Raw genomic sequence first — 24,854 nt, forward strand, 5'->3', positions numbered from 1 at the left:
GCTCAACAATGCTTATTCTCAGATCATAGAGTTAGAGGCAGCTCTTCGTTTTCTCCATATCCCGCAACAGTGCTTGCGTACCACTATTTCTTACAGGCACAACTCAATGAATTAGCACATCCTTTTCAGGCCAAGCACCATGGTGAGGGATTTCCCTGAGCTATAGCTTATTTAAAGCCAAGGGAAAAGGGTCTCAGGGCAACCTCACTACGGTGCTGTGCCATCCCTTTGTTATACTGCACGAAAACTTATAGTGCAAAAAGTAAACTGAGTTTCTCTTTTCTTCTTTTCTAATTTTTTTTACTGTGGAATATTTGAATAGGTTAAGAGTTTTAGTTACAAAAAAAAGAGTGAAAAAGAGAAGGTTTAGTGTAAAACTGTGAAAACCAGAAACAAATACTCAATTTCCGTAAAGTAGAAAATCACACGTAAACTGAGTTTCGATGTGATTTTCCTTCCTTACAAGTCGCATCAGATGTGATCAACTTTTACAAAGTAGCTAATGGATATCGTTATTCTAAAGCGAAGACCATAATAGTTGGATTTTGTTACAATTAAATTATAGCGAAGCAAAATCACTTACCATAATACTTGACCTCAGAGGCCCCAATGACCACAAACCGAACATTCGAACCCATCCAGTTTTTACACATCCAAACCGGAATAAATAAAAAGTCGTACTAGTGAGACCCGCACGTGATGCGTCTCACGTGCGGACACGCCACGTGACGCGTCCGTGCTTCCAGCTGTAGAATGTAGATTCTTTTTTTGAACGTAGTAACCAACTTAACTAACTCAGGTAGGTTTTACGTTCCTGGGGTATTTCACCCCGTTCCTGTCATTGATAAAAAAGTTTGATAGAAATTCTGGGCATGCGTCTTGCCAAATCCTTATAGTCGTCGTAGTTGGATGTTGCGTTTGGTGCTTAACTGCTTGATTAGCTAGTTCGTCTGCCACTTAGTTGGCTTCCCGGTACGCGTGTGATATCCTTTTAGTTGTTATTTGTTGGTGTAGCTCTCTTATTTCTGCCAACATTTCTTGCATACACCAGAGGGCATCATTTTGGTTCCTCAGTAACTGTAGCATAAATTTCGAATGTGTCTCAAACCATACCCGTATCCATTGTTGTTGTATTTCTATTTTTGTAGCCACGAAACCGCCATTAATGTTGTCGTGTTGCCTAAAGGTATTGCTATTGCTAGTAGTGATTTCCCGGTGGTTTCCCTGCAAATGATTCCCGCTCCTGCCGGTTCTGGATGTCCCTTTGTTGTTCCATCTGTATTGATTTTAATCCATGACTCTTGTGGTGCCGTCCAGCCAACCAGGATATTGACTTTTGATATGTTGTTGGTTGGTGCTTTAAATGCTGCTGGTAGCCCAGAACAAAAAGAAATTATGTGTTGATGCGCTCAAATGTAGTCTTCAAACATTATCTTGATGATCTCAGTAATTTGTGCTGGTGTTTGTGGTTGATTCTTGTAAATCCTAAAATTTCTGGCTTGCCAAAGATGCCAAATAGTGAAGCCGAAGATTGTATCTGGTTGCCTTTTCTCTGTTAAGTCCTTCATGTGCTGTGGTGCTTGAATTTGGTTTCGTGGGTTTTGGATTGCGTGGTTATGATGGTTTGTGGTATCCGATGGATTTTGGTTTGTTATCAGGTTGAGCTGTTGTTGACAGTAAGGTAGGATGAGATTCCATACTTGTTGTGCATTGGGGCATTGGAAAGCTATATGTTGTGCTATCTCTGGTTGTGCTCTGCATGTAGGGCAAATGTTGGTGGTGATGACGTTGATTTTTACTAGGGTGTTGAAGGTTGGGATACCTTCGATGGTGACTTTCCACAAGAAAATTCTAATTTTTGGTGGACATTGTGGTTGGTGGTGTGGTGTTGATGGTTTGTATTAGTGATACCTTGTTGGGTCTGGGTTTGCGTCGGTATCTTGGTGGATATGGTTAGTTGCCAAGTTGTTGATGAGTTTATAACCGGATTTTGCAGTGTATTGTCTCGATTATGAAAAAGGCCATGCGATGGTATCGGGTTTTGGGTATCTGGGTAGGTGGATGTTGGTGATGGGCAATGGTGGTGTTGAACATCGAGTGGATAACATCATGTTTCCATGAGTTTGTTATTAAGTCGATTAGGATGGCCACTGGTATATTTGGTGAAGGTGGGTGGATGGTTTTGTGAAATTGACATGGGATCCAGTTCCGAAGAATGGAAGTGTCCTGACCATTTCCTATTTCGAAAAAACATGTTCCTGCAAAAAAACAACAAGGTTAGCCAAACATTTTCAACTAAGACTGCATGATGATTGAGGTTTTGAGATCTGTTGTTGGGTGAACAAGAGGTGATGGTATTTCTTTCTGCATAGTGATGAGAAGATGGAACCGTACGTCATTGCTATGCACTTGCCAAACCCTTTTTAGAAAAAATGCCTGGTTATGATGTTTGCTTTTCCTTATGCCTGCTCCCCGTCCGCTTGTGGCTTGGTGAGCCCATCCTATCCAATTGGGTGTAGCTTTTTTGATTGTTTATCATGTCCCCACAAGAAGTTTCTAACAATTCTGCCCATGATGTTGTGGATAATTGTTGGTAGAAACTGTGTTTGCATTACATGGTTGGCCGTTGGTGTAAGCGAAGTGTTGATGAATAATATTCTGCCTGCTTGGTTTATACATTTAGTTATTCGGCCTTTGGCCTTCCTTTACATTCTTTATAAGAGTTCAATAAACATATGAAAATTGTTTCTTCATTTTCGAAATTGGATTCCCAGATATTTAGTGGGTGTGGTGAGGTGGGTATTTGAAAGATGGATGCGAGCCATTGAATCACCTGTGGTTGTAGTTTTGGATGGTAATTTTTCTTTATTGTTTAGTTACCCCGCCGATATTGTGTATGCATGGATGACGTTCTGGAGAGTGTTGCATGGATCGACCGTACAAATGAGTAGTAAATCGTCTGCATATATGAGGTATAAAATAGGTAAACCTCTCACCTTTGGAAGACAATATTTCTGCACAAAGTATGAATAAGTATGGCGACAATTGGTCTCCTTGTCATATACCCCGCTGTGGTTGGATTGGGCTATGTGAGCTTCCATTGACGTTGATGGAGTAGAATACCGAAGTGATGCATGTTATGATGTATTTGGCGAATAATTATGGGAATTATAGTTTCACCAACGTCAGTTCAATGAAACCCCAATCAAGACAGTCGTAAGCTATTTGGACGTCCATTTTTAGTGCAATTCTTAGATGCAAGCTTGGAGGTGTTGTTCGAATGTGGTGGAATAACTCAGCTGCAATTGTGATATTTTCGTGGATTGCACGATTAGGCACAAAAGCACTTTGGAAAGGACTTATGGTGAATTATATATGATAGGTCTGATCCTATCTACTAAAATCTTTGCAATGGTTTTGTAGACCACATTGCACAGCCCTATAGGTCTGAAGTGTGATGTTTGGCTCGGTTCGGGATTTTTGGTGTTAGGGTGATGTTGGTGTGATTCCTTGGTTCTTGTAAATGGTTGTACTCGATGAAATATAAAACCATGTCAGTTACTTGCGAGCCAGTTGTGTCCCACAGGAGTTTAAATAACTTACTGATGTATCCATCCGGGCCCAGTGCTTTATCAGATCCAACCGCTTGCATGGCTTCTTTGATTTCTTCCGGAGATACTAGTCGCATTAAATTTCAGACTTGTGCATTTGATATCTTTTTAGAGATACAATCGAAAAGAGTCATATCAATCGTCGTTGGCGGTGCTGTATATTATTTGGAGAAGTAGTTGACTAGCTGGTCTGCTATCTTCATTGGTAAGTTTATCCATGCATCATTTTCATCTTGGAGTTATTGGATGTGGTTTATCCTCCGGTAAATAGTTGCCAGGGTGTGGAAATAGATGGTATTTAGGTCACCTTGCTGCAACCATTGCACCCGTGATTTTTGTTTCCAGTATGCTTTGTGTCAGTGGGATAATGGAGCTCCGGTTTTTTCTCAACACCTAATTTTATCTTTTACTTCCGTGTTCTTCATTGATTTTGCGCCTGATCACGGCGCAAAATCTGCCAAAACCACCTGATCTTCATGATCAATCAACACAGCAAGATCGTGCTCGGATTTCTAATAATCCTAGGAATCGTTCACGATCAAAATCTAGGCCTAGGCAAGTTTACGTGCCAAAATCAGGAAACCCTAGGAATCGTTCACGATCAAAATCTAGGCCTAGGCAAGTTTACGTGCCAAAATCAGGAAACCCTAGTTCTTCCGCAACTAGAAAACCGATTGAAGATGCTAATAATGGCGTCGGGAATCAAAGCAAAGATGGAAACCGTTCTTCTGCGTCTATATTAAAGAGATGTACTCATGTTATGTTTGGAAATTCAATTTAGTTGGACATTTAGATTTTAAAACCCTAACTTTTGAAGATGCTAAGAAGGATTTATTGAATCAATGGAAGCTAACAGGCCCGGTTCAATTTATTCCATGGATTAAAGGATATTTTGTGATCAAGTTATACAACGATGCTGATAGGAAACGTGTGAGCTATGAAGGTCCGTGGAAAGAAAAATCCCAGCAATTGAAGATCCATCCATGGACTCCAATGTCTGACCCTGAATCTGAGAAGATTGCACGAGCAGCTGTTTGGGTAAGGTTTTCATATCTTCCTTTTAAATTTTGGGATGAAGAAGTTCTTTTTCGAATGGCTAGGGGTCTGGGCAAGCTGGTTGCTGTTGATCCTAGGACTTTACGACATGAATATGGATATTTTGCAGCTGTTCTAATTCATATTCATTTTTCAAAACCTCTTGGAAACATTATTATTGATTGAAGATAATTCAGAAGGTTTCTATCAAGAATATGAAATTTTAAACGAGCCAAAATTCTGTGATTATTGTAAATCTATTGGGCATGATGAACCTGAGCGTAGAAACAAGAAGTATAATGAATTGAAGAAGAAAGCTGATAATGAAACCGATTATAATATTTAACAAGCTCTTTACAATGAAATGACAGAGCTGAAAAACTGTTGGCGTAAGAGAAAAGATGCAAAGCCTAACGATAAAGCACCGGAGGAACAGCCTGCAAAGCCTACGAGAAAAAATAAATCAGGCTAATCAGGAGAAGGGAAGAGTACTACCTTTGCTGGTAATCATACGTACTTCTTTAGCCCTGCTGTAAGTGCTACGACTAATGAAGATGATGTTTCAGTTTTGCGCAATGATGGTGCATCACCTGGCAATAATGGTGCAACATCATCTACGCGCAATGATGGTGCTTTAGCGGATCATATTCCACGCAATGATGGTGCATTACAGACCAATCTGAGTCCGCACAATGATGGTGCAAACCCGATACACAATCTGCGCAATGATGGTGCAACACAGACTGGCCAGAGTTCGCGCAATGGTGGTGCAATACAACCTACTTTGAGTAGCGCAGCTCAAACTGAACCCGATGATGCAAATTTGGAAAATGAGGAACTTGCTGCTTTCAAGGATTACGAAGAGTTGAAAAAAAAAAGGGCCAGAGAGCTAGATAAGGTGGCAAATTTGGCAAAAAGTGAACAGGATTTAACTACGGATAAGCTGCAAAATTTAAGGAAATTAAACATGGAGAAAAATAATCAATTCGAGGTATTAACAACCCAAACTACATCAGCTGAACATCGTATAGAGACTATAGCCATGGGTTCTCTTCCAACTAAGTATATTTTAGAACCCACTGGAGATGATGATTTTAGTTCTCCAACTAAAACAACTAGAAGAACATCACCGGACAAGACTTTGGATTCTCTTGAGACATCCAATATGTTTGAAACTGGGACTGAAGAGATTGATGAAGAAGTTGAGGAGGTTTTTGTAGAGAGGCTACCTGACACTGTGCAATAAATTAATCTGAATGCTGGAGTAGTGGATGAGGAAGCTAAAAAACTAGATCGAAGTGCTGCTAAAGATCAAGAGGAGCGAGAAAAGAAAGAGAAGGCTGAAAACAAGAAATTAGATGAGTTGGCTAAAAAGGCCGGTGCCTCAAATCCAAAAGTTTCTAAGAAGAAACCTGGTTCTACTAAGCCACCTACGGATGGTGAAATCCAGGTAGAGACAAGAGGCAGAAGTAGGACACGACAGGGTTCTACAAGCCCTTCTAGAGAAAAGGTTTCTTAATGCGCGTCTTCTATTGGAATGCTCAAGGATTGGATAAAGATAGTGCAAAGGCCAAGTTAAAAGAAATTTATAATTTGCATAAACCTGACATTATTTGTATTGCAGAGCCGAAAGTTTTCTGCACTACACGTTTCGTTAGAAGTCCGAGGTTAGATATTTTAGTGAGGATGTTATTACTAATGAGGTTGATGGTAAAAAAGGTGATATATGGGTCTTGTGTAGGAATTCTTTATCTCGACCAGGTATTTTATCTTCCTCTAGTCAAGCTATTTCTTTGGATTTTGATGGTGATTTCATTACGGCTGTGTAGATGGGGAAAAACGATTTGCTGGTTTTTAAGGAATTGAGGAGATGACCGTACGGAGGAGACTCCTCGAACCGATCGAAATGTTAAACCTCACACAGATGCACCGCTGCAAAGGGCTCAATCTATAGTACTCCGGCCTAAATCAAGACAATGACCGTTCCAGAGTAAATTCGGTCACAAGAGAGGATGGGTTGATCTGTAAGAGGGAAGCTGAGAAATGTGTGGAATCAATGGTAATCAAAGATTGTGGGTGTGTGAATTCTGAATACGATAAGCTCTGAGTGATTGAAATTGCTCAATTGAGAGTAGTTGCTCAATTGATGAGTTGATGATCTTGTGTTGTCGATGAGACGTGAGATTGATGATACTGGTGATGATTCAATCATGATTCAGAGACTTATTTATATTGCTGGAATTGTAGACGCCATGATTCCATGAAGTGTGACAGTTGATAGAATCAAGTAGTGGGGAAGTGAAGATCGTGTTTGAAACCAGTTGCTCAACGTGTGGAGACTTGGTCGATTTTCCACCCACTACCTCGTGAATTCCTTCAACTGATTGCACGATTTGCTCACATTCCATCCATCGTGTGTTTGAACACACGTGTTGTAGACCGCCAGACCAAAACCCTAAGTGATATCCCCCCAAGTGACACGACTGACGTCTCGTGGTTTGTTAGTCAATTGATGACTTTGTGGTTTGATGGGACGATGAGTCCATGTAGTCGTTGGGTTGAACATGATGTTCTGAAACTCGTGAATTGAACATGTCATGAGACAGAGGTATAGTTCTTACGATGAAGTGAGCAAGTATTGCTCATTCGGTGGATCGTTGAATATTGATTGTTGAACCAATATTCCTTGGTTTGAACAAATATTTATCATCTGAGCAAGTGTTGCTCATGTGATGAATTGTTGAATATTTTACCGTCTGAGCATGTGTTGCTCGTCTGATGGATTATTGGCAGCGTACCAAAAATATAATTAGAATACTGGTCGTTGAACCGAGCATAATTAATAAAATTAATGACCATGAGGTCGTAATAAAATTATTAAGGTTAGAATCTGGAATGATGATCCTTGGATTCAGAAACCCTAATTTGATCAATTGATGATCAATTCATGGTTCGTCAGAATTTCAACCATGGGACGAAGGAGGGAGCGATTACATGGGACCCTGGATCAACCACGTAGTGTCCATATGCTCTCGTGAGCAAATACGAAGAACTCCTGAATAGTTGACAATTTGTTGGTGAAAGAATGATTAAATGCTGGTTTAATCATTTATTCGAAAATGCTCGTCTGAGCCTTAGATGAGAAAACCTAATTAATTATGACGAGGCGAGGGACCGACCATGGCGTCATGTAACCGGCCCAGGGTTGTCCCGTGACCGCCTGACGATCACTTCATAAAAATCCAAAGTGTTTGGGAGAGTTTTGGACCTAATACGAGCAATTGTGCAAATTAGGTCAAAACTGTGAAAATTGATGGGACCGGCTTCCGTGAGCCAAAGAGACAATCTTGGTCGGTCAAGATAGCGTGCTCGTGTCCCCAAGGCATCCGCGTCTCAGTCCTGAGAATTTTGATATTTTCTGGCGTGCAATTGAGCATCCATTCGAGAAAATATACCAAAATTAGGGTTTCGACGAAACTGAGGAAAACACCATGAGATGATGACAAATAATTATAAAATAAGGATGAGGAGGCATGGGACCGCGTGGTCAAGGATGGTCGGCCGGCCGCGACCACGGTCCGTGGTGCCTTTCCTTAATTTATAATATTTTGATGATTTTATGAAAAATTCATGAATTTTGAGAAATTTGATGAATTTTGGGAGTTTCCATGAATTGAAGGAGTTTCATGATTCAAGGAAAAAATAATAAAATAATAAAAAAAGGGGCGTGTGGGACCGTAGGGCATGGCCGGCCGGCCAAGGCCCGGTCCCACAAGTTTTCATAATTTATTTATTTTATTATTATTTGATGATTTGTGAAAAATACCATGAAATCAAGGAGTTTTTCATGAAATTAGAGAAATAATAATAATAATAATAAAATAATAAGGAACCGTGGGTGTGGGCCGGTTGGGACCAAGGCATGGCCGGTTGGCCAATGGTCACGCCCCACACTCCTTTCCTTAATTTTATATTATTTTTTATGGATTTATGGAAGTACCATGAAACCGAGGAGTTTCCTCGAGACGAAGGAGATTTGATAAAATGAGAGAATTTTCATCAAATCATGGAAAATAATAAAAATGCATTAAAAATATAAAACTGGCGTGGGATTGACCACGACACGGTCGGTCGGTCGTGTGTCCGTGCTCCCAGCACCCTGGTCAATATTTTTAATTATTTATTATTTTCTTCTCTATTTTGCATAGGTTCATCGTTTCGTTGTATTTTTGAAATACTCGTTCGTGCGGTGACTGTTAGTGTATCATCGTTGAATACACCTTCACCATTTGAATCGGGGCTTACTTAGAGGTAGCTCAGACGCCCGGTTGTTGATTATTTATTACTAATTGTGGAATTCAGTGGAGAATAATTCACAAAACTGAGTAATAAGATGTTTATTATTAATTCATAGGATCAGCTGAGGATTCGACTACGAATTCAGAATAATAAAGTGAGCATTACCATTCCATGGGATCGTAGATTCGACCATAGAATCAGAGTAATTAAGGTTTATCTATTACCATTTATGAGACCAGTTGTGGATTCGATCATGAAATCGGAGTAATGAGATAATATAGTTTTATATTCTATGAGATCAAGCTGTGGATTCGATCATAGAATCAGAACAATTGTTATTGTCATTCCATGGGACCAGTCGTGGATTCGACCATGGAATAGGAGCGATTGTAATTAGGAATAATTAACTTTGTGGCTCTATACTAGCAGAGCAAGCTGTCTAGGAGCATTAATTATCCTGATACGAGCTTGCGGTAAGTCATATCCTTTATATAGTCAGGGTAAACTTGTTGTTTGTTCCTGAAGACGTTATCGCTCTATACTAGCAGAGCAAGCTGTCTAGGAGCCGTCCATCTCGTGATGCTATATGAAATAATCACTGAAAGTATTCAGTATTCATGAGATATGCCGTTGTCCAGTCGTGAGACTACATATCTACATGTACTCTGAGAGTACTCTCCGTTGAGAATTCGATGAGAGACCCGTGTCTCGATACTCACGTCTGATTGCTGAATCAGAGCTTCGTATAATTATGAGTTTACGAATTTAGCCTTTGTCGAAAATCCACCATCTACATTAAGTCCCCTGCTTACTGAGGAAAGTGTTCCTCAGTCAGCATTAAATGGTGATTTTCCGGCCATAAATAATAATACCAGTAATTGAACTTAGTCGTAAGTTGAGACGTTACCGGATTTAAAGAGCATGAGCAAACCACGACTTGATGAAGGCTTCAATGTCATGATTGAGCGTCTTTGATGAGCATAAATTGGTGTTGAACCGCTGGTTTGGACGACGAGTCCGTGGTCGGTTAGGATTCGCGGGTCGGGCCCAATAAGGAAATCCTTAGAAAATTAGGTTTTGGAAATAAAATTGATATAAAAGGGATTAATCCTTTTTTTTTTATTTTCCTCACACACCAGCACCTTCATCTTCACGCCAGGGAAGGAGATTTTCCCGCCGGAGCCGCCGCGCACGATCGCCGCGACGTCCGCCGTGTCCGGCCGAATTCCGGCCGCCGCACGTAGGTTTTTTTTTTTTTTTGCTGATGTTTATGATCCTCATGAGTTCATGCTTTGATCATGATGAAGTTATATACATGTGTGTATATTAGTGTGAGTTTTATGAAAAAACCCTCGTTTTTGAAAACGTATGTTCGTTCGATCGTTAGTTTTGAAAACTAACTATAATCCCTGATTTAGGAGAGTTTTTTTTTTATATGAACCTAGGTCAGTGATAAAACTTAGTTTATGATTTTCATGTGTACCAAGGTTTTATCATAAAAGAAGTGAATTTTCATGAAATCGGAATAATCCTTCGTTTTAAAGACAAATAACGATGACACGAAGGAAAATATGTATGATGAACTTGTGTCCAGTGATAAAATTTTGCTTATGAGCTTTCATGTAAATACAAAACTTTATCATATGTATGAGATGTGAGCTTTCACAGTATTTTTTGAAATAAACCTTCGTTTTAAAGACAAATAATGACGATACGAAGGAAAAATAGTTTTTTTTTTTATATATATGCAGCCGTGACATATATTGTGTAAAATATGATGGTATATTTTATTTGCATGAATTTGTTTTCATTAGAGAAAATTCTTGAGAGTTTATTAAGCAATGTTGCATTAATTGCTGTTTTTTTCGAAAAATCAGAAACGTGAGTTTTGAGGAACCTTCGAAGATAGACAATATATTTATGATGAAATATTTTATTGTTGTAAACTTAATAGGTCAGTTGTGTGAATGTTCACATTATGAAAATTGTGTCCGTGATTTTATGAAAAATCAGTTTCGAAATTAATAAAGTTTCGTTCGTTTTTGCAGTTTTCGAAGAGACGAACGATTTTGAGGTGTTAACTCTAGCATTACTATCACTATTGTTAGTGGAAGTATAAAAGGTAAGAGTTAAGAGTTACCATTTTTTGCTGATGTTGGTTTGTTTACATAGTAGTAATCTTTGATCTTCCGGTTCCAGAAAATGTCGACCAACAATAACAACAATTACGATTACTGGTATTCCTCTTCTTCCTCTGGCTCTTCTGATGAGGATTCCGACGCTCCTGTAGCGAAATCAAAGGCTAGGGTTACCCAGGAAGGGCGAAGCCTAATGTTCCTTTGGGTGAGCGAAGAGTCTTTTGCTGAACTCGAAAAGAAAAGAGGAAGACAAAAAGGAGGATGCCCGTCAACGTGAAAAAGATCGCACCCGGCGTAAGAGACAGAGGGTTGAGGAGAAGCGTCAATTCTTGGATGGGGTGCCTTCTGATTCTGATGCTGACTTCTGAAGGAGAGATCACATGGGAACCATCCGAGCGTTACATTAAGCCTGATCGATATGAAAGAGAGCATCAGAGGACGATGAAGAAAATTGAAGCTGAAGCTGCAGCAGAAGATAATTCGGATTCAGATGATGATGTTATCTTCCGTCCACCGGACTTCACCAATAGTTCTGACAGTGACTCTGAAGAAGATGATTCCGAAAGGACAGTGATGATGAAGCTGACAATTCGGATGAGTCCGACGAGTAGTTTTACTTCCATCTTCTTTAGACGTTAGAGCATTCCCTTTAGTCTTCACAGCGGATATCTTTCTTTTGACTGTTTAAACGACTTTTACTTCAATTAGACTTTTCTTCTGAATGATGAACATTTTGTTAACGTCGATTTCTTCTAATCCATGAAATGGACCAATGTCCATATATCCAAATTCATCATGACTTGTTTATTTTCATGAGAAGTAACACACGGCCGAGAATTCATGACGTGTACAAGGCCGCGTGGCCTATCCTTTGACCCGTGATGTTCAGTCCCCAGTGTGTTATTTTCCTCCGCGTCTTCGGTATCGATCTTTGAATCCTAGGGTTCCAGTGAAACTCGTAACTGAGTTGACTATATGACTATCGCCTGATATATATATCTTCAAGACTCCAAATCTATGATCCACGCAAATATTTCTTCAATTCCTGAGTCAGTTTCATCGTGCAGAGAGGTTTTGATCCTACCCTCTTGCCGTCATGTCGAGCAATAACATTTATTCTCAAGATGATCTTCGGTCGAAGCATGAAATAACAACGTCTATCTCAGTAAGTTGTACACTTCTCTTTCTTCCCCTTTCTTGTCTTTGTTCAATCGAGATTGTTGATCACAAGAGAATGATTTGTCGTAGGACTGTAAGAAGAATGCTAATCCTCATAATGCAAGGCCTAAGCGGACTGTTAGAGCTCCCGCCCGGTATGGATCGGATCGTGATGAAGCTGGATCGTCTGTAAGTAATCCTATGACTCTTGAGATTGTACTGAATCCCGGGATTAACACTCCTTCGTTTCATCGTAGGCGGATGTTCGTGTCGTCGTCGATGCTAGACGACGAAAGAGTGGAAATTCCGTGACCATGGTTGAGGTTGAGGAAAGCAGTAACCAGGCATGTGAAGATTCTGTATGATCCGTGGAGACTGGAGACGGTGTCCATGCTCGTGAATACCCAACCGCTGGACTTTTATTCGAAGCCTCATTGATTAATACCTTCCCAGATAATGAAATGATCGGCGGATTCGTGGTTCCCAAATGTCAAGCATCTCTGTATACCAAGATCTGGAAGAAGTATGGTCACATTGCTACCGCAGAAGTGTGGAAAGGTTTTCCTCCAACCCTTTTAACCATTGTAGCGGGGTTATTGCCGATCATCGATGAAATGAATCAGATGCACTTGCAAGATGCCAAAAACCATGAACTGCACCAATGGGATGAAATGATCTCAAATTGTGAGATATTGTGATTCAATGTAAGCTGGATCCGTCGTCGTCTTGAGATAATTAAGGTTCATAAGGCGACAGAGGCTGCTGATGAAATTTCCATGAATGCAGCTTTACTGGATGAGGAGAGGATACTGGCTCTGGAGTCAGCAAGGGTTGAGAAAGCAGTCGAAGACTTGAAGGCAAAGACCAAGATTTTTCAGAAGAAGCTTAACGAGGCTTCTTACAGGGATTATCCTTTGCTGGATGGTTTGCTCTGAGTGAGCATTTGTGGTTGTTGTTTTTTGAGTAAATCTGAGTTTTTAGTTAGATGGAACAATTGATCATGGTATGAAAATTTTTTGCTCATTTATGAAATGTTTTATGAAAAAAGGAGCATTCGCATGCTCTTTGGAGGAATGAAATTACATTTTTGAAAATGCTTGAAATGATGAAGAGGTAGTTTGTTTCATGGATCAGGCATAATAAGCTTTGAGCCATTTGCCATTGATGATGTTTCCTTCCTTTCCTCCATTGATTGCTAAAATTTTGTAGTACCCGCTAGACACTGCTTTGATAACAACATATGGCCCTTCCCATTTAGGAGAGAACTTAGGAGAGGACATGTCTTGTTGAATGTGCTTTGCCGTCTTTAATACCAAATCTCCTACTTGAAATGTTCGAGGTCTTACCATTTTGTTGTAGGCTCTGGAGATCCTCTGTTTGTAAGCTTCCACATATTTTTCCACCTTGTTTCTCCTTGATTCCAGCATATCTAGCTCAGCTATTCTTGATCTGGAGGTTTCGGCCTCATCCCATTGTACACCACTGGATGCTGCAATCCTGGATGAGGGAACTTTGATTTCTGTTGAAAGTATGGCGTCGGCTTCATAGACAAGGGAATATGGCGAAGTACCGATCGATCTCCTTGGTGCAGTTCTGTAATCCCATAGAGCCATGGGTAATTGCTCATGCCATGATCGAGGATTGTCATGAATCGTCCGACTGATAATCCTGACCAAAGTCTTGTTGGTACTTTCCGCTTGACCATTTCCTTGTGGATAGTAAGGCGTGGAGAAGATTTGTTTGATCCCATATTTATTGAGCATCTTCTCAACATCTTGATTGGCAGAAGGAGTTCCGTTATCTGTGATGATATGCTTAGGAACTCCGAATCTGCATATTATGTGCTCTTTGATGAAGGCGGCAATTGTAGCTCCAGTGGTGCTTCGAAGGGTAATAGCTTCGACCCACTTGGTGAAGTACTCTGTCGCATTGATGATGTATTCATGTTTTTTTGAAGATGCTGGATTAATCTTCCCAATGATATCTAGTCCCCAGCTGTAGAAAGGCCACGGACTATTCACATAATTCAACGGGAGAAAAGGAGTGCGGATGAGATTACCATGGGTTTGGCCAATAATATTTCTCATGAATTTGAAGAAATAGTTTCCTCTTTCCTTGATGTTCTCCATCATGTACTTCCTTTAGGATTGTAGGGATTTCATGTTCGGCTAAGCACCTCAGTAAATTTCCACCAAAGCTTTTGCGGTATAAGATCCCATCGAGATAGACGAATCTCTTAGCTTTCTGAATGAGTTTGACTGCTTGCTTCTTTTCCAGTGGTAGTTCGTTGTCCCGGAGGTATTTGATGTAAGGATCCCTCCAGTCCCCAGTGTGGTGGACCGTCAAAACCTCCAAGTGATGAGGAGGTGTTTGGAAATCAGGACAAGATCCTTGTAAAGCTCTTGACTGAGTCTCCATGGATGGCCAGTAGTACCCCATTCTTTGAAGCTTTCTGTCAAGTGTTACCACTAATGTTTGCCCACAGACTTCCTCATGTATGCGCTTGAGTTGTTCCTCCGCTTCGTCGCTCCCAAGAAATCGTGATAGAGATCCATCAGGGTTTCGATAGTATAGCCCTCCATGAAGCAAGAAGTAGTTCTTCAATTCCTTGAGGCTGACTTGGCCTTATGAGATAGAGCTGCTCAATTCATGAATGATGGGTGATCGCCAGTCGTTCGCTGGAATGTCCTCGATCTGAGTGAGCCAAGTCGAAGATACTGTACGCCTCTGTACAGTGATCGTTTTCTGTGCACATTCGAATTGCAGCTTGGAGGCGAGATTTGCTAGGCAATCAACATGCTTATTGTTAGTCCGTCCAGTATGGACGATCGTTGCGTCAGCAAAATAGGTCAACAGTCGCTGAGCTTCGGTTCTGAATGGAGCAAGTGTAATTTCTTTGAAAGAATACGTTCCATTCATCTGGTTGACCAATAATTTTGAATCTCCCCTTATCTCGAGGTGTGTTGCTCCTGCTTGCTTGGCCAAGGATAATCCTAATAGGAAGGCTTCATATTCCGCTGAGTTGTTGGTGCAGTGGAAATCCAACTTGAACGAATGTGAGAAAACTTCACCAGATGGAGACACTAGCACTATGCCCGCTCCTCCGGTGTCACTACTAGGGGTGGAAGATCCATCAAAGTATAGAACCCATGTTTCTTCCTTGATGACCAAGATGTCTGGGAATTCTCCGGGCACTTCTTCATGTAGTGTTGTTGTGTCTTCCCCTGGAAAAGCGGCGAGCAAGTCTGCGACCGCTTGACCTTTGATGGCTTTAGGTGGCGTGCAAGCTATGTCAAATTCTGACATTTGGAATAGCCACTTCGCTGGTCTTCCTATCAAGGCTGGATCTGATAGCAAGAACTTTATGGTATCAGCTTTGGAGATGAGTACGACCCTGTTAGATAGTAAGTAATGTCTGAACTTCTGGATTGCATGTACCAATGCCAGGCATGCCCTTTCGGCCTTTGGGTATCAGAGTTGAGCATCTCTCATTGTGCGGCTGAAGTAGTAAATCGGTCGTTCGACGCCTTCATCGTCTTCCTGAGCGAGGAGTGCGCCGATGTCGACGTCACTGGAGGCTGTGTAAAGAATCAGAGGTCGTCCCTGCACTGGAGACCTTATGATGGCCGGTGACAATAATATCTGTTGTATTTTATGGAAAGCTTCTTGTTAAACAGTTGTCCAGGTGAAGCTTTCTCCTTTCTTCAGCAGAGGTGTGAACGAAGCAATGAGTTGAGCTAATCCAGGAATGAAGCATCGAATGTAATTTACCTTGCCCATAAAGCTTTGTAGTTCCTTCACGGTACGTGGAGGAGGCATGGTGGTAATAGCTTTTGCCTTGTCTGGGTCGACTTTGATCCCTTCAGCCGTGACCAGGAATCCTAAGAATTTTCCGGAAGAAACTCTAAATGCGCACTTTAGAGGATTCATTTTTAATTTGTATTCTCTGCACCTTTCAAACACCTGCCTTAGAACTTCGATATGAGATGCTCGAGTCTTCGATTTTACCAACACATCATCAACATAGTCTTCTACTTGCTTGTACATCATGTCGTGGAATATAGCAGTCATGGCTCGTTGATAGGTGGCACCAGCATTCTTTAATCCAAAGGGCATCACAGTGTAGTGAAAATTCCCAATGGGAGTACGGAACGCAGTTTTGTTGGCGTCATGTTCATACATCTTGATCTGGTTATACCCACTATAGCCGTCAATGAATGAGAACATACCGTGACCACTGGTTGCATCGACGAGCATGTCAATGTTGGGTAGAGGAAAATCATCCTTCGGACAACATTTATTCAAGTTCCTGAAGTCTGCACAACATCTGATTTGACCATTTTTCTTCTTAACAGGTACCACATTTCCTAGGCACGTTGGATGAAGAATAGGCTTGATGAACCCTGCTGCCAACAGTTTCTGGATTTCGATCTTGATTTGCTCCTCGACTTCGTGTCTAAATTTCCTGGGCTGTTGTTTAACAGCTTTGGAACCAGGGACGATGTGTAGGTGATAGGTGACGAGTTTGTCATCTAGACCCGGCATTTCTTCGTATGTCCAGGTGAACACATCTTGATATTCTTTCAATAATTTTACCAGCTCGGTCCGCTCCTCTGGTAATAGCGCTGAACTGATCAGGATTGGCCTTGGATCGTCTTCAGTCCCAATGTTGATTGTTTCGAGATCGTCAGTGGTAGAGTCAGTGTCGTCCTGTAGTTGTCGTGAGGCATCTTGGAATTCTTCTTCAAGTGATAGCTCATTCTGACACGATTCTTCATGGTGGGGAGACTTTTCATCGTTCTCCCCAATTAATTGCTAATCTTTCCGTCGGCGATAAATGACTCTCCCTTCTACGTCTCGATCGGTCGTGAATTTTTTCCCTGGAGTTGATACTTGATCATTATGGCGTTTAGTCGGTGTAGTAGGTGACTTGATCATTTTAGCAGCTGAGGACGACGGATTTTTATCAGCCTTCTCGATAGTTTTCCAGCTTGGAAGTGGAGTACTGCGAATCCTGCTTGGAGGTTCCGGGACGCCTTTTTGAGATTCAAGGAACTCAGTATCATAGATGGGAGCATAAGGAGATGATGAAGATGGAATGCGAACGATCTTGTTGTCGAGCAGGGCCTTCATGCATTGATGGTATGTTGAAGGAACCACCTTGTTATCATGGAGCCATGGGCGTCCCAGTATTATGTGGTAGTCAAGTCTTGCTCGATCACATGAAACTTTGCTTTCGATCGAATCGGCCCCACCCTCAAATCTATGTATGCATATACATATGTATGGCTTTGACTTACTTCAAATCCTGTCATTAGGATGGGATAGAGAACGATTTTACCTTGTGGGAATCTGACAATCCTGAGAGTCTTCATAGTGACAATGTTGGTGGAAGCACCGGTGTCAACAAGAGCTCTTCTAAATTCGGTGCCTTTGATGAAACCAGTGACATACAATGCTCGGTTGTGTCCTTCATCCGTCATGCGATCTTCTTCTCCAAAATAGATGTTGTCGATCGAATGTCCAGGCACTAGGGAGACTTCTTCAACTGATGGTGTTGTTGGCGTTATTTGTACGCTGGATGATATCTGGTTAAGTGCTGAAAATGTGTCTGTGCGATGATCCCTGGAGAAGTGCATGAGTTCGCATAGATTTTCAATCAAATGTGTGACCTCTTGTTCCACCGGCTTCTCGTATGTGGTGAAGCTATTGATTTGAGGGTCAAATGACGTCTCAGTCCCTGGTGTTGAGGCTTCTGGAGCGGAGATACTGCCTAACTCGGATGTAAATCTGATGAGAAAGTCGAGGATGTTATTACTAATGAGGTTGATGGTAAAAAAGGTGATATATGGGTCTTGTGGAGGAATTCTTTATCTCGACCAGGTATTTTATCTTGCTCTAGTCAAGCTATTTCTTTGGATTTTGATGGTGATTTCATTACGGCTGTGTAGATGGGGAAAAATGATTTGATGTTTTTTAAGGAATTGAGGAGACGACCATACGGAGGAGACTCCTCGAACCAAGCGAAATGTTAAACCTCACACAGATGCACCGCTGCAAAGGGGGTGCTTTGATTCGAGAGATCAATCTGTAGTACTCCGGCCTAAATCAAGACAATGACCGTTCCAGAGTAAATTCCGTCACAAGAGAGGATGGGTTGGTCTATAGGAGGGAAGATGAGAAATGTGTGGAATCAATGGTAATCAAAGATTGTGGGTGTGTGAATTCTGAATACGATAAGCTCTGAGTGATTGAAATTGCTCAATTGAGAGTAGTTTCTCAATTGATGAGTTGATGATCTCATGTTGTCAATGAGACGTGAGATTGATGATACTGATGATGATTCAATCATGATTCATAGACTTATTTATATTGCTGGAATTGTAGACACCATGATTCCATGAAGTGTGACAGTTGATGGAATCAAGGAGTGGGGAAGTGGAGATCGTGTTTGAAACCAGTTGCTCAACGTGTGGAGACTTGGTCGATTTTCCACCCACTACCTCATGAATTCCTTCAACTGATTGCAGACTTGCTCACATTCCATCGTATGTTTGAACACACGTGCCGTAGACCGCCAGACCAAAACCATAAGTGATATCCCCCCAAGTGACACGATTGACGTCTCGTGGTTTGTTAGTCAATTGATGACTTTGTGGTTTGATGGGACGATGAGTCCATGTAGTCGTTGAGTTGAACATGATTTTCTGAAACTTATGAATTGAACATGTCATGAGACAGAGGTATAGCTCTTACGATGAAGTGAGCAAGTATTGCTCATTCGGTGGATCGTTGAATATTAATTGTTGAACCAATATTCCTTGGTTTGAACAAATATTTATCATCTGAGCAAGTGTTGCTCATGTGATGAATTGTTGAATATTTGATTGTCTGAGCATGTGTTGCTCGTCTGATGGATTATTGGAAGCGTACCAAAAATAATAATTAGAATACTGGTCGTTGAACCGAGCATAATTAATAAAATTAATGACCATGAGGTCGTCATAGAATTATTAAGGTTAGAATATGGAATGATGATCCTTGGATTCAGAAACCCTAATTTGATCAATTGATGATCAATTCATGGTTCGTCAGAATTTCAACCATGGGACGAAGGAGGGAGAGATTACATGGGACCGTGGATCAACGATGTAGTGTCCATATGCTCTCGTGAGAAAATACGAAGAACTCCTGAACAGTTGACGATTTGTTGGTGAAAGAATGATTAAATGCTGGTTTAATCATTTATTCGAAAATGCTCGTCTGAGCCTTAGGTGAGAAAACATAATTAATTATGACGAGGCGAGGGACCGACCATGGAGTCATGAAAACGGACCTGGGTTGTCCCGTGACCTCCTGACGATCACTTCATGAAAATCCAAAGTGTTTGGGACAGTTTTGGACGTAATACGAGCAATTGTGCAAATTAGGTCAAAACTGTGAAAATTGATGGGACCGGCTTCCGTGAGCCAAAGAGCCAATCTTGGTCGGTCAAGATAGCGTGCTCGTGTACCCAATCCGTCCGCGTCTCAGTCCTGAGAATTTTGATATTTTATGGCGTGCAATTGAGCATCAATTCGAGAAAATATACCAAAATTAGGGTCTCGACGAAACTGAGGAAAACACCATGAGATGATGACAAATAATTATAAAAATAAGGAATGAGGAGGCGTGGGACCGCCATGGTCAAGGCATGCTCGGCCGACCGTGACCACGGTCCCGTGGTGCCTTTTCCTTAATTTTATAATATTTTGATGATTTTATGAAAAATTCATGAATTTTGAGAAATTTGATGAATTTTGGGAGTTTCCATGAATTGAAGGAGTTTTCATGAGTTCAAGGAAGCAAAAAATATTAAAATAATAAAACAAGGGCGTGTGGGACCGTGGAAGACATGGCCGGCCGGCTAGGGCCCGGTCCCACGAGTTTCCCTAATTTTATAATGATTTTATGAAAAATTCATGAATTTTGAGAAATTTGATGAATTTAGGGAGTTTCCATGAATTGAAGGAGTTTTCATGAAATTAGAGAAATAATAATAATAATAAAATAATAAGGAACCGTGGGTGTAGGGCCGGTTGAGACCAAGGCATGGCCGGTTGGCCAATGGTCACGCCCCACACTCCTTTCCTTAATTTTATATTATCTTTTATGGGTTTATGGAAGTACCATGAAACCGAGGAGTTTCCTCAAGACGAAGGAAATTTGATAAAATGAGAGAATTTTCATCAAATCATGGAAAATAATAAAAATGCATTAAAAATATAAAACTGGCGTGGGATTGACTACGACAAGGTCGGTCGGTCGTGCGTCCGTGCTCCCAGCACCCTGGTCAATTTTTTTAATTATTTATTATTTTCTTCTCTATTTTGCATAGGTTCATCGTTTCGTTGTATTTTTGAAATACTCGTTCGTGCGGTGACTGTTAGTGTATCATCGTTGAATACACCTTCACCATTTGAATCGGGGCTTACTTAGAGGTAGCTCAGACGCCCGGTTGTTGACTATTTATTACTAATTGTGGAATTCAGTGGAGAATAATTCACAAAACTGAGTAATAAGATGTTTATTATTAATTCATAGGATCAGCTGAGGATTCGACTACGAATTCAGAATAATAAAGTGAGCACTATCATTCCATGGGATCGTAGATTCGACCATAGAATTGGAGTAATTAAGGTTTATCTATTACCATTTATGAGACCAGTTGTGGATTCGATCATGAAATCGGAGTAATGAGATAATATATTTATTACTATTCTATGAGATCAAGCTATGGATTCTATCATAGAATCAGAACAATTGTTATTGTCATTCCATGGGACCAGTCGTGGATTCGACCATGGAATAAGAGCGATTGTAATTAGGAATAATTAACTTTGTGGCTCTATACCAGCAGAGCAAGCTGTCTAGGAGCATTAATTATCCTGATACGAGCTTGATGGTAAGTCATGTCCTTTATATAGTCATGGTAAACTTGTTGTTTGTTCCTGAAGACGTTATCGCTCTATACTAGCAGAGCAAGCTTCCTAGGAGCCGTCCATCTCGTGATGCTATATAGAAATAATCACTGAAAGTATTCAGTATTCATGAGATATGCCGTTGTCCAGTCGTGAGACTACATATCTACATGTACTATGAGAGAAAGTACTATCCGTTGAGAATTCGATGAGAGACCCGTATCTCTATATTCACGTCTGATTCCTGAATCAGGGCTTCGTATAATTATGAGTTTACGAATTTAGCTTTTGTCGAAAATCCACCATCTACAGGTTGTTCACGCTTCTTTTAATCCGGTTACAAGGAAATTTCTTTGGAAGCAGTTGGGGTTTTGTTTTACATCTATTCCTTGGTTGGTGCTTGGTGATTTTAACTGTATATTGCGCTTAGAGGAAAAGAAGGGTGGTCAGGTTCCTTTGCCTGTTTATATGAATGAATTTCGAAGCTGGATTTCAGACAATGGCCTTGTTGAGGCAGATGTTATTGATAAGAAATATACTTGGTCAAATTGGGCCGACATAGAATAGTTTCAAAACATGATAGAGTTTTTGTTAATGATGATTGTCTTTATAAATATGTGAACTGAAGATGCAAAGCTTTACATAAAATTGCATCGGATCACTCCCTTTTTTTGGTTTTGCTTTTGATAATCTAAGGCCAACAAGAGCTCCATTTAGAATTCAGAAGACGTGGCTTTCTCACCCGGGTTTTATGAAATTGGTTGAGGATAATTGGAAATTGATGTTAGATGGTGCTCCTCCCTTTGTTTTTGCTAGCAAATTAAAGAGGTTAAAGGAAGTTTTGAAGTTATGGAATATAACTCTTATGGTGGTGTACAGTTTCAGTTGAAACAGTCTGAACTTCAGCTTGAAGCGTAAAATGACCTTCTTGATTATGATCCACATGATGAGCTTTAGTTTACAAAGGTAATAGATGCTAAGAAGGCTGTTGATGATGTGAGAACTGATTTAACAGTTATGCCCAAGATGAAATCGAGAGTTACTTGGTTGGAGGATGGTGATCAAAATACTCGATTTTTTCATAATAGCATTAGTATGCGAAGGAGCCAAAATACAATTTCATAACTTAAGATTTCCACTAACTCTACTTTGTTTTTGCAGGATGAAATAAAAGACTATATTGTCAATTATTACAAAGACAAGTTTAATGGTGGTGACGCTAATATTGATCCAAAATTGTTTGAAGTTGATCATGAAAGTATCTCGGATGCTGAGAGTGCTTTAATGGATACTATACCAACTTTGGAGGAGATAAATGAAGCTATTTTTGATTTGGGAGCCGATTCTGCGCCTCACCCAGATGGTGTCTCAGGTATCTTCTACAGACAGTGCTAATATATTATTGCTGGTGATTTATTTAGTGCCATTACAAATTGTTGGTCGATGCGGAAAATACCTAATGGCATTAATTCGAGTTTCATTGTGCTCATTCCAAAAAACAATGCATCTGATGCAACTAAGCATTATAGGCCTATTGGTTTAAGCAATTTTTTCTTCAAAATCATTACTAATGTTTTGGCTACCAAACTCGGTATGGTGCTTAAGAAGTTGATTTCTGAAGAGCAAGTGGTGTTTATGAAGGGAAGAAACGTGCATGGGAATATTGCTTTGGTGTCTAAGCTAATCAATGAGATTGGCGTGACTAGGAAACATGGTAATGTTGTCCTTAAACTGGATATTGCCCAAGCTTTTGACAAGGTTAGTTGGGACTTTGTAGCGGCAGTGTTTCGGAGGTATGGTTTTTCTGAGAATTGGTGCACTTGGATTCTTAACATTGTTCATTCAACTAGGATTTCCATTATGATTAATGGCAGTCTTGAAGGTTTCTTTAGCATCTCATAGGTTTACGGAAAGGTAATCCACTTTCACCTTTAATTTTTGTGCTTATTGAAGATATTTTTAGTCATAATCTCTAGAAGTTATTTGCTAGAAAAAGTATGCATGTTATGGTTAGCAAGAAGGGTGTGACCCCTACACATCTTCTTTTTGCAGACAACATTCTTATTTTCTGCAAAGAAAATTGGCATAGTCTGCCTAATTTGATTGAGATGCTTGGTATGTATCGATGTGCCTCTGGCCAATATGCAAATCGTACTAAAAACAATTTTTACTACGGAGGCGGCTCTGGTTCTCGGGCCATTCCTATCACTAATGTTTTGGGCATGGTGAGAGCTTTATTTCCGGATAGATATTTCGGAATTCAATTGAAGCCTGGTATTGTGCGCCATATTCATGTGAGACATATGGTTGAGAATATTATGGACAAGCTGGCCGGCTGGAAGGGTAAGCTTTTGTCCTTTCAGGTTAGATTGGTGTTGATTCGTTCAGTTATTTCTAGCTACCGCTACACCAAAACAATCTTTTTCTGACGTTTATAAACGTTGCGCGTAATTTGTGCAACGGTAATAACTATTGGAAAAACGGCATTGCGCATTGGTGTGCAACGCGAGTTATCCGTTGCAAAAATTAAATTGAGCAACCCTTATAACCGTTGCACAATAAATGGTGCAACGTTTTGTTTTTCCAATTTGTACAACGTAAATACTAATTTGTGCAACAACTATTTAAAATATTAAAAAGCTTTTGTAGGTCCCACTTTTGTCGACGTTTTATTTGTTTAGTAACAATTATATTCGTTGCATATTGTAGGTAACTTGTGCAACAAATATTTTTCCTACGTTTATATACGTTGCAAAATAATTTTCAGGTCAAAAAAAATGCCGCCGGCTTAAATTCCGGCAGATCTCTCACCTGAATAAATATTGATTCTGCACCTACATATACCATTCTAGATGAAATAGAAGACCCAATTAGTCATTTGAATGGAAACTCAACATCATCACCAATCAATCAAGAACAACTATTGATCATTACAATCGATCAAGAACGATTCATACATCATCAGAGTAGATAGATGAGCCTACCGTAAACCCATACAATTTTAAACAACTTGTGGAACAATCAAATGATCATTCCAAAGCATAAGAAAATGAATACAAACCTAGTCTTTTGTCGTGGCATAAAATAAAAATGAAGTTCAGTTGTTTGGAGTCATGTATTATTGTTTGAAACTTCCAATGCCTTCTCACAATGAGCATCAATGTGGCCTAATGAGCACCTAAAACAAAATAAATTTAGTACAAGTGATGAAACCTTCGAAAAATCATTGAGCAAACTTCACTTTCACATGCAATATAATTGTAATTTGCAACAAGAAAATTATGGAAAAAGGTAATTAATCCATACAAAGTGGAAGCATAGTGGCTGGCGAAAAATAACTCATACTGGCAAAGTATATCACCTTCGAATGGAATAATTTCTGGGACTATTTCGTATCTTTTAGTAATCTCTCCCCGCGGATCTGGTGAATTAAAGAACTGTGCAGTTAGGGAAACAAAAATCAAACAATTTTGGGATCCAAATCTTGTTCCAAAGAAACTAGTGACTGAAATGCTTACAACAATATTTTCTACACAGTTGGCTACCGATGATTATGGATAAAGTCTTCGTTGACCGAGCAACTGATAATAACCGGCTCATGACTCGCTACACTAATCTGCACATTTAAAGAAAACAGAAAAGAATAAAGGTGC

Source organism: Papaver somniferum, chromosome 3 (genome assembly GCF_003573695.1).
Source record: "Papaver somniferum cultivar HN1 chromosome 3, ASM357369v1, whole genome shotgun sequence".
In the NCBI taxonomy this organism is placed as follows: Eukaryota; Viridiplantae; Streptophyta; class Magnoliopsida; order Ranunculales; family Papaveraceae; genus Papaver; species Papaver somniferum.